Here is a 12,108-nt window from a genome sequence, read left to right on the forward strand (position 1 = left end):
TTATATTTTCTTCATTTTCTTCAGATGAAAACATCATAAAAGGTAAGTTTGAAGTTATATAATATTTTTCAAGAAAGTATGAAAAATGTCTAAAGTTCTTCACCGGAATGGTGACATTTATAAGCTCTTCTACAAGATATACAGGAATCATTTGACCCTAGCATTTGAAACCTGCTGTGCAAGATGAGCATATGCAGGTTTCCAGATGCTGTGCTTTAATATGTCCATATTTTTAACAGACTGTTAATTGCAGTCAGGGTATGCTAATTGCAAGCTGCTCTGAATGCATGGAGACTGCTCAGTTTTACAGCAATTCAAAGAATAACAGGAACTTGTAATTGGGTGTCATTAAATAGAATAGACCATTTAGGAGGTAAGATGAAAAGAAGATAAGGGGAATGGCATTTGTCACTGATAGTTATGGTTTATGTATCAGAAGAACTATGTTTTACATATTTTGGCTGAAGAAGAATGAAAAGCACAAGGACAATTCTTTCACTGCTGAGCTGGTCAAGTGTTTCTTCACTGTTCCTTGGGCTGGATTAGTTACTGCAAGAGACTCCTTTTACCTGACTCTGATGGGGTTGCAGCACTCATTTTTTTACAACAGCTACATGCAGAAATGCCAACATTACAGTGCTAACAGCAATGCAAGCACATGCCTTGATTGATTAGTAAAACTGAATCATATTGGCCTATTTCTTATCTAAAGGACATAGTCTGGTAAAGAAAAGAGCAGGGTTATCCTGTAGAAACATCACCCAGCAACCTAAGAATAGTTTTAATTATGCAGTTTCTGGGGTGTTAATTTCTTCTCATAGGCAGTAGTCTGTTCTTTAGCTTCATTCCTATCCACAAAAGGATTTTATTAGGATCTGTTACACTTCCATTTCAACAGGTTTTGTCCACAGGAGGCCCTGTGCTCAATATTTCTGCTGTGCTTGATCCTCCCTCAGTCCCAACCGTGGAACATCATCTGTCACAGCACATTCTCTGCACAGGGGTGGCTGAAGTATGCAGGAGCCATAGGAGCATGGCCAGCACATCTCTCCCCTTGAGAAGTTTCATCTGCAGTGTGTATTTGAAGAAAAGAAAAAGGCAGGGGTTTCTACTCTATACCATGCAAAACTCATCTGTGAAAAATCTTGAGCAGAAGAGGCACTGTACTCCTTTTATTTATTTGTGTTTAAGGTAGGAGGAACTTGGGGGCAAAAACTGGGCCAGTGCAAATAGACTGAAGATTTTAAAAAGAATTTATGGGAAACTTGTAAAGCAGGATCCTGAAGGGCTTTGATTGTTTATGCACTTTGTTGTGCCATTCAGGAGATGCTTCATCCCAAACATGCCTGTCAGTAATGGTGATGCAGAAAGAAACCAAAATTGCTCCTTGTAGTCCTCATAGCTCAGAGATCAATGGTATGGCCATGGGAGAAGCTTCTCTGATGACAGAGAAGTCTTAAGCACAAACTAACTCCTTCCAAACACTCTTTGGGTGGAATTCCTTTTTCTATTAATGTGACACTAAACACCAGCTTACCTTTGCTCCAGATGGATTCAATGTTGCCTTCAGTCTTCTAAAACTGTTTCAGCCTCCACAAGATTTCTCTCTTCCTTTTTTTTTTTTAAACTTTTTCTCCCATTTTACATAGCGTAAAATAAAGTCTGTGAGCATTAAGATTCAGTTTCTAAAGCAGTGTTCACTGAGTAAAAAAATAAGATGCAGAAATTTCACATCTGAACTCCCTTTCTAGCTGATGGAGAGACGTAGACTTTTCTGGAATGTGATTCATCTTAACCTAAAATTAGGCCTCCTAAATAGGACAGCTGAATTGCACTTTAGATTACCTATTGCTCTGCTTTGAATACAAAGCCAGCCAAAGGCATTGGGCTCAGATGTAGCCGTCGAGACTGCAAATGTCTAAAGCTAGGTGAGATGAATCCCAGTCACAAATTTTGAAGAGCATAGACCAAACAACTTCTTTTGATGTGAAATGAAGGATAAAATGCCCAGATCTTTTATCTGTGTTTACTGCAGTGTTGGAGAACTTTTTGGTGAGGTACTATTGCTTAGAATTTATTCTTTTTTGAACTTTCAAGTACAGCTAGGAGACCAGTTCACACTGGAAAATTTGTTTGTTAAATTCCATCTGGTTTCTATATGTTCCAGAAAGAAGATCGTGGTTCTCTCAGATGCTATTTGGTATAATCCACTGAGTCATTTCTGCTGCATTCTCTTAGTCTGCTGCTTGCTCTGCTTATGAACAGATCATTTTGCACACTGAAAATTTCATGTTGTTTCCATTTTTTTAAAAACTAGGATGATAGAAGAAGAATAATTAGTTTGATGAACACAGATGGTGCTTTTAAATTACAATAATAATTTTCAGTTAATAGCTCACTTTCCATCTTCAGAGCTGTGTATTTCCTAAACATTGGTTTATCTTGCAATTAGGTCATGTGAATATTATCATATCAGTAAAATACACTGTGTAACAATGCCAGAAGCTTCAATGGTCTGCCATAAATTCCACTCACTGCCCTTTTACCTGTAATGTGGGTATCTGCACCACCAAAATGGTGTGTTTGCTGAAATGGACATTTGGGGCATACAATTTCAACAGCTATGCTCAGCCTACTCAGAAATGCATGTACAAGTTAACCACAAAGTCTCTGAATCTTGGGGTTTTTTAAACTTAAATGATACAGTTCACATCCACATATCTAAACTATCAAATCTAGTCTATCTAACTGCAGACGTCTAATGTGCTGCATCTTAAATACCAAAGCAAAACAGTTATCCTAAAAAAAGATCTGATATTTGCCATGCAGTCAGTGGTGAGATGTCTTCAAAGGAAGATCTTGTCTGCCTGGATTTCTGGAAAACTTATTCGCTAGGCATCTAAACTGCAGGCACAGATAAGGTATCTAAATTAGGCTAGCTGGATCCAGTTCTTTAAGAATCAATGTTCCCACTGCAGTTAATGGAAATTGAGTCTCTTTAGAAGAATTAACTTAAGAGTTTAACTCAAGTCCCTGAGAAAATTTGCAGCAGAGCTGGAAAAAGCATCTGCCAGGTCCAGTCTTAGGACTATGCTCAGTTGCCATATTTTGGCATCTAGTGAGTGGCGTTTGCTGTGCCTGAGTATGCATGGTTCTGGGTGGGACAGAGACCCAGGATTTGGGTCCTTCTGGACTGAGCTAAGAGGTGCACCCTCAGTCTTCTCAAAGAATGGTAGATGCCTTTTTGCAAGACACTGCACTAAGCTCCAAGTTTTAACTGCAGAATTTAAGAAGATATGTACAAGCTATTTTTGAAGGGCATAAGGGCTTTCTTAGCCCAAAAATACAGCAGGGCTTTTACCTTTCCCTCTTGATCAAATCCTATTTATGGTCAGTATTTTCACTCCATGCCTCTACTTCATCAGACGTGTGATGCTCTAATTTTAATAACTGAATGCAGGAAACCAGTTTTACTTGTTCAATAATTTCTTTATCATAGAACAACAAAAATTTCTTTCTTTTTAAGTTTCTTTCATACCAGCCTTACTGGCAAATTTGTGGTTTCACTCATCACTAGTACATCTGATAACCAGGTATCTTCTATATCTATATTAATGAACACTAACAAGAGCATGTTACAAACAGGGCTGCTTCTTGCTTAGGCCAAAGGTCTGGGGGATCAGGATACAGTTCTTCTCACTATTTTCATGTACAATCATGACTACTTCCCTTTTGGCAATGAGCGAATCATTTTGACCTGTATTTCAATTACCAGCAGAAGATCAATGTGAGAAAATGTTGTGAAGCACCACAAACTAAACTAAGCTGTGTTGTGCCTTTGTGCCATGCAGATGTAGCAGTTCCTGCAGAAGCTGCTTGGGGTAGTACAGCATGGTGTCAGGTGATGCACACAGCTGAGCTGCTCCATATCCATCCTTGCAGGAATGTGGTTTAGCAGGGACAGCCATCTCCAACCTATCTGCACCCAACAGGTCTTCCCTACCTTCTTTGAGTGGATCAAGTCTGGGTTTCTGAGACCACTAATCCAGGACCATGCCCTCGACATGCTGCAGCCAGCCATGTCTTAGTGATCAGGTACCAAAAACTGAAATTCGTGCTCACTGACAGCAGCCAGTGTGGGCTCCTTCCACTACTGAAAGAAGAGCTGGAGTAGCTCAGCATAATACAGGATTAGTCTCAGTTGCCTAAACCAGAACTATTTTTCTCCCACTTTCTCAGCCTTCTCTAGCTCTGTAGGTAACACCCATTATCTTTTAATAGCTTTAATAGCACTACTGTTGTTCTTCTTTAGCAAGGAAAGAAAATCCATAATCCAAGCTGTCTGAAAATTGCCTGATAAAATGTTTGGAGAAAATTGCCACCCACATCCTGTATTCCTCTGCAAGGTATGGGAGCATTTCCAGCGTTTGTACCAGATGAGAGAACGTGTATTTAAAAATGCAGTTACTAATGTATGAACATAAATATACTAATGGAGATAGGAAAACTGCGTGAGGAAAAGTTTATATGTGATTTTAAACAGCTAGCAGGATAAACATGCTAGTCATTTAGCTTTTTAAACATGAACCTTGAACCTTCATTTCCCTTGTGCCTCCTAATGCTTGCATGAAACTACAAAAAGAGGTAAAGCTATTTACTTGCATAGGAAGCAATCAGACTTACAGAAGCCAAAGTCTTGATTCCCAAGTATATGACACTGAACATTTGGCCTTACATTTTGGCAGTCTGGTAAAAGTAGTGTGATTTCTCAGTTAGAATAAAAACTGTCAGTGGCAAACCACTCAGAATGAACTAATTGATCAGAACGGAATAATAGATAAGGATCTTGGATATCTGCCTTTAAATTAATTTGTTTGAAAACACTGGGTGCCACGACTGTGTCCAACACCATGGTGCAACAGCACAGTTGAGGGTCGCTGCTGTGCAAGTGGGGTGAGTTCCCATGCCCACCCAAGTGCTGGTCAGCTCATTTGCCCACTCCAGTGCTGCTGTGGGTGATAACAGCCACAGTGTCAGTGCTAGCAATGTGTTCATAGCTCTGGACACTAGGACTGGCTTGTAGCATTAGTTCAGCAAAAAAAACTGTTATTGAAGAGTTACAGTCTTTCAAGAGAAAATACTGACTCCTAAAAAATCACACTCTGTGGCTAGCACAGGTCTTTCCCATGAGAATTCCTTTTGTGTTTTATAAATAAAGATAAAGTTTGGATGTTATTAAAAACAGTGTCCCAAGACTTGGACGGTGCAGGCCTGGCCAATCAGGCCTAGGGGAAGGCTTCTGACTGACCAATCTGGGTGACCTTTGAAAACTCTATATATATGATGAAATCAAAACAATAAAGGTCTTTTCCTTCTTGCCACTGAGAACTGGATTCTTCTCTCTGCTAGTGGCTCAACAGCGACAACACTCCAAGCTATGACACTAGTTTTTTTAGCTCTAACTAGCTGGAAATCAGTAAAACCAGTCTCTGTTAAATAACCCCCACAATTTTAGCCTTTGTCCCAAGGACCCTGTCTCTGATACATCTGAAGGCAACAGCTGAGATCAAGAAAATGCCATTCACTTAATTCTCCAGATGGTGAGAAAGAAGCTTGTGGTAAATGTATTTTGTGTTGCCAAATATTGCTCCAAAACTATGGGAACATTTCCCTTGAATGGAGAGGATGTCTTGAATTCCATTCCTGCCCTTCATCTCTGCTCAGATGAACAACCTGTTCTGCATTCGTTTCAGTTATTCAGTATATTCCAAATCTTGTATCCATTATCACTTCACTGCCATAAAGACATCCAAATTTTTGGTATATGGGGAATTCTCCTTCATTACAAATATGTAGATTTTAGCAGTAGTCTTCCGTGCCAGGCCATGCAAAATATTGCACTTTATAGGGTAATAGCATCCTTAAAAAAAAGGAAATACACCACCTTTTTTGTTCCACACATTATTTTTTCACGAGCCACTGAGACATGACTAGTATTTCCTCTTCTCTGCCCTTCTTTCTGAGTACATTTCTTTTCAAGGCTTTAGTAAATGAATGCCCCACTTTGCTTATAAAGTGCTTATAAACAGGTTAATTTCCTAGAAGTTTTATGAATTTTAGTTAATCTAATCAGTGTTTTGGGCAAAACTGTTTGTATTTTATCTTTCAAAAATGGGTTAGCCTGAATATTGCCTAATGCTTCCAATAGCAAGAATGTGAAATTGTAGCATTATAAAAGATCAGTTAAGTAGGTTTTCTGTCCTCTTATGGGATTACCTACCTTTTCTAAACTGGGGGACACTTGTGCTTCCAGAGGAGCACAAGGACATCTGAACTATTGGCATGAGGTTGACTAAGATGACACAGGGCTAATGGTAGTTCTGTATGTTTCTGGCAATGGGAGTCAAGCAGGATACAACTGAAGCACCTAAAATGGCTCCAGGTGCCTATGTGTGGGCAAGTGAACCTACTTCTGAAATTCAGTACAAATGAGAGATGGTCAGTCAAGCTGGCAGAATTTCACTCCCCCTCAGAGTGTGACACCTGATTTGGAGAAGATTGCCACTGTGCTTTGCTGTGGACATAAATCGATAGAGAATCCATCGCCTCATCGCACCAGCAGAGAAACAGAGATGGATATGGCTTTCCCAGTCTTCTTTGAGAGCATGAGGCCTCTATGCCATTTTCTCAAGGCACTGTGAGAAGGCCAAATGGAATTCCCAAATGGATTTCATCTCGTCAAACCTGTCTCTACCCATGGCTGAGTTCTCTTTCACCTCTACCATGCTATTGACATCTGCACAAACAACATAGGGAGAAGGCAACTGTTTCTGTTGGTCTAAGTTTGCACAGGAGCTGAATTGTTGTGCCATCCCACATGCAGACATCCCAAGGAATGGGACTAGAAGTGACATTTTCAAAGGTAAAAGGGGGCGTTTCTGAGTAACTGCTTTCAGTGGTTACCCAGCTCTTTCTCGTGGTGGACTTAGCCCAAGAGTACTGATGACAAATACTTAATTTCAGTCAGCATGCTGTAGGTAACATTTGCTTTACATTTCCTAAGAAATCCTGCTTTTAACATCTGCTTATGGCAGTTGCTAGAAGTTTTATTCATTCAGCTGAGTTTTCTGATGATAACAGGTGCAGCTGTTCTTCACAGCTGTGCCTCACACTGTTCTTCAACTTCTGTGCTTTGGGATGTAAATATTCCCCTCAGTGCCTGGCCAATTGCACAGAACAGACCTGCAGCCCCTCTTGACACACGGTGGTGAGATTCAGTCTGAGACAATCCCATATTCAGATGTCCACATGTTTTGGATCTGACAGGGTTATTGCTGTAATCCCATGGCAGGTTTATATTTCTAGTTGCAACACGGCCACACTGAAAACACCTCCTAAGGCAGGTACTTCCAGCCTTTTTAATGCCTCAGAGAGATCAGGCCCCAGATAAATAATAAGTTGATTCATTTCTTACTCCGACAAGCTACTGTGAATAGCCATCTTCTGCTGTGTCATCATAAAAATCAGTCCTGCATGCAATGGTGTAGGTTTTTCTAAATGAACAGAATTTAGGTAAGGTGATGGTGAATGCTTTGATATAAATGCGGGGGGAAAGCTATCTACAGAAGGTGAGGGTTTTGTTTATCTTCCACTTACAGGTGGTTTAACTCTTCCTGTTTACTCTCTCATTGCAGTTACAATGTCTGCTGGGATTTACCTTTAATTAAACTAGACAGAGCCTAGAGAAGTTGTACCAGTTACATATAGTTCTGAATAATTCAATAGCTTTTGTGCAGTGCCTTTAGTGAAATTAGAAATTGGAACTAAAGTTCTTATACAGCCCAAAGGAATGTTAAGATTGGAGAATAATGTTTTTATGGAGACATTTGTGTGTAAGTAACAGAAAATGGCAATATGACTGGGAACCTGAAAAGTTTAACAAAAAGCCCAAAATAAAACAAAACCACAAAAAAACAATGAAGAAATGAATCTATAATGTAACTGAAGTCTAGGAGGTAAAGCACAGGTATTGCAGCTGAGGCAGTCTTAGAGTCAGCTGGGAGCACAAACAAAACTTTTTGTTTTAATGGAAATACCTTTTTCAAACCCTTTTTTGTCTTTGGTTTTCAGTGAACCCACAATATCCCAGTGACTGATGCCCTATAAACACCCAGGCACCAAACAGAGGTGTCAGGTGGCTGAAGGAAAGAGGTCCAGCAATTTGGGTGAGCATCTCAAAAGGTTTCACCAAATGTTGCTGTCCAAAACCAGACTGTAAATCTGAGTTGACTATGTTTGTTTGCTGTTTTGGCTAGAATCAAAGTTCCTAGACTGGTTTAAAGATTTGAGATAGATTGGGTTTTCTTTGCTCATTTTTTCTTGAAACCTCATGTCTTTATCACAAACACAGACAGATGTTTTGGACACGCGTAACCAACAATTCTCTCAGGCTAAGGTTTTCTTTAGGGTATTAGCAATTCCATCCTGATGTAAGATCTATAGAAATTTGCTGTGTACCTGTCCCTAAAGAAAATGAAATGAACACAGTATAGACATGAATTCATGTGAATTCATTGGCTTTTGGATACTTCTTGAGCATAAATTTATTAAAACAAGCTGGTATTTCTATATAGCACCTTCAACATACAGGCTCCAAGCGGTGTTTACAAACACATGATTCATCATGCCTTGACTACTATATTTTGAAGACAGTTTATGGCCTTGAAAGCTTATTTACTTCCTTCAGGGATGTAATTTTTTCTAATAAATGACATTATCTCTATTTAAAAGCCTACTTGCATAATATATCTATTTTATCCTGAGCATGACAATTGTGTCTCTGTCACCACGGTGGACTTTGCTAGTGGAAACTGGAAGTCTGCTCTGCAGCAAGCAGTATTCCTGCTGTTTATACCATGAGTCCTGTAAAGGGCTAGCTGGCCTTCTCTTTGTGATTTCAGACCTGCATAGAAACATCTGCTACCAAAACATAACCATTTGTGGATGGATTAAAATGAAATCTCAGTTGTCAGCAAGCATCTATTGATCCCTTCCTCTGGCTTCCAGACACTGTAAAGCTGGGGCTATCAGATAAGACGAAATGAATGGGGACTTTTGTTCAATGCTAACAGCACTGTGATGTTGCAGACTGTTGTCAGCTACTCACTCTTCTTCTTCCTTACATCCTCTGCCTCAGCTACTATTTTTGGAGACTTTGCTATCACCTGCAATGCTTGGTCCAAAAGCCAGTGCATGCAAATTCAGCACCTTCATGTGATGTATGGAGCAGGATGCTGAAGCCAGAGCTGAAGACCTGCCTGAGTAACTCTTGTCCTTGGCATGCAGGAGGGCAATGAAAGCAAGCCTGACTGAAGAACTGGTATCCCCACCACTGTTTGAGTCCACCTGGAAAGAGAGCCAGGAAAGTACTGAAAGGAGAATCTCCCATGAGTGAGCCAGAGAAACTCAGCATGTTTAACCCCTGTGCTCCTCAAGCAGCTGTCACTGTGCTTGGCTCTGAGCAAGTGCTGTAGTGGTGGGGAGAGTACAGAGCAAATCCCAGCTCATGGGAAAAACTAAGGTGTCATTGAATTAGCTTTTCTTTGTTACAGACGGATTTAACAAGTGGTCATCAGGCAGCATTTTCCAATTTTAAAACCTGGTATTACCAATGACACTGGTGATTTCCTTCTGCAATTGCATTAGTGTAAAAGAGCATTTGTTGTATGAGGTCAAATTATCCTGGTAATAAGCAGCTTTACATTGGAGTATCTGTATCTCTGTTAAGACTCAGAGTGATGGTAGGATATCAGTGTGGCTAAAGAGTCCTAACTGCAATGGGGAGTGGTAAAAATATGCAGTGTAGTCCAGCTTGTTAGCTGGTAATTCTCCAACATATCCTCTCAGCTTTAAATCAGAGCATGTGCATTTGACACAGGGAAGCAGGTCGAGGAGGCCAAAGCAAGAGACCATGAAATGGGAAAAAATAAATATTTTCACTACTCAATTCCTACTTTGACAAGGTTTTGAGTCCCTGCAGAAGGATTGATAGATATGTTAGCAGTTGCAGGACACTCAAAGCTGCTGCTTCATGAACAATTGAAAAGGACAATCAATGTTTTCACTCTGACAGCAAGTGCCATAGTCCAAGGCAAGATAAAAGAAAAATAATCAAATTTTATGATCTGATAAAAAATTAAGTGAATGAGAAAAGCACTGGCTATGACAGCTAGTTTTGTTTAGCAAAGAATACTAGGGGTTTTTTTTGTTGCTGGTTTTTCTTGTTGGGTTTGTTTGTTGTTGTTTTATTTTGTTTTCCTTTATCATTCCGTTCCTCACCTGACTACCTTTCTGGTGGCCGCTCAGTGTCCTTTTGTAGAAAGGAGTTGGTTATGAAACCCTGTGGTGTGCTTAGGGAATTTATTTTGCTGTACAAATGCTGAGATTGTAACACTTGAATTTTCAGAGAGGATTTAGGAAATAAAACTGCATTATTATGCCAATATCTGTGCACCACCAGATTTCCTTCCAAAATACTGCTGAGAACATCTAATCTGAGAAAATAAAAAAATTATCAAATAATGGACTTTTATTCTTAGGCAAGAAAAACGTCTCTGGCTTAATCTGGAAAAATAAATCTATTTTCTTCTAAATAATTTTTATTTGTTCCTTTCCTACACTAGAGACCAGACACACACTGCAAAAATCACTGCTAGCTCCAAACAGAATAAAGTTGTTCACCTAGTGGCAAGAAATGTACATATTTTGGAAAGGATAAAATGTATACTTCATGTTTTTCAGTTACTCAATAAGGTTATTTATAGATCCACAGCAGAGAAATTATTCTGTTCAACTGAAACATCCCCAAACTGACAGTAAATATCAAGCTTTACACTTTTAAAAAGATAAAAGCTTTCCAAATATGACAAAAGAAAATTTCTTTCCCTCATGCCCACTATGTGTGGGAAGACAGATGAGAGATGTGTGGGTGTAGTGTTTATTTTGGTGATTTTTCCTTCCTCAGGCACCTGTGACAGCTTTTGCTGAGAGCCTCCAGGGAAAGCTGGGAGAAGGGAGATTCTCTCCTGAGTGAAGGATGGAGAAGGAGGTGGTGAGCTTAGCAGTCAATGTGTTTTGGACTCTAGGTGGGGTCACAGGACATGCAACAACACTAGGCTGAGTCTTCTTTCTGCCTCTATCCTTCTCTGGATCCTCTCCAGCCTGTCCACGTCCTTTTTTGCAGAGCAGGGATGAAAACTGAACACAGTGTTCCAGATGTGGCCTGACAATCACTGAATAGAGTGGACAATGACTTCTTTCTCTCTGCTGGTGATGCCCCTGTTGACCAGCATCCTGTTGGTTTTCTCTGCTGCAGCAGCACAGTGTTCACTCACATCGAGCTGCTGTCCCTCAGAGCCCCCAGGTCCCTTTCCCAGAGATGCTTCCCACACAGGTAGATCCCAGCCTGTGCTGCACTCCTGGACTTTCCTTTCCCAGGACCTTACACTTGCCCCTGTTGAACTTCACAAGGCTCTTGTCAGTCCACTCTTCCAGATTATCCAGGTCTTCTGGCAGGATGGCTCTCCTGTCCTGTCGCTGCTCTTGATTGCTATGCATTTCTGGCCGCTTCTTGCTCATTGCTGGAAAAATTACCCAACTACATGAAAAAAACCCCAATGATCCAATGGTACCTGTGTGTAATTGTAATACTGATGGATAATAAGTAACGAGAGTGCATATATTTGAAGAAAATCAGGATCATCTTTCAAGCAATTTGTGAGCAGGAAAAAGAGCAGAATGACTGCAATAATATTCTGTATCTAAATTGAGAGAACTTGTTGTAATGAGTTTATGGTAAACATAAAAGGGAATATCACTTCCTCAGTTATTTGAAATATGCAGCAAGTTTTGAAACACTGTCTGGATCCACTTGTGTTTGTATTCTCTAATTACAGTCTACAGATTATTTACCTGCTTTTTGAAATGCTGAATTTTTGCTGAGCTTACTGTCATCCACAAGTAACCTGAGACAGCTTTTGCAGAGTACATCATCACATTAATAAAGTTGTTAACTTGCATAATGACTCAGTTTAAGAGATGAATTTTTCA

The sequence above is a fragment of the Lichenostomus cassidix genome, chromosome 3 (assembly GCF_008360975.1).
Source record: "Lichenostomus cassidix isolate B80296 chromosome 3, HeHo_3.0, whole genome shotgun sequence".
NCBI lineage: Eukaryota > Metazoa > Chordata > Aves > Passeriformes > Meliphagidae > Lichenostomus > Lichenostomus cassidix.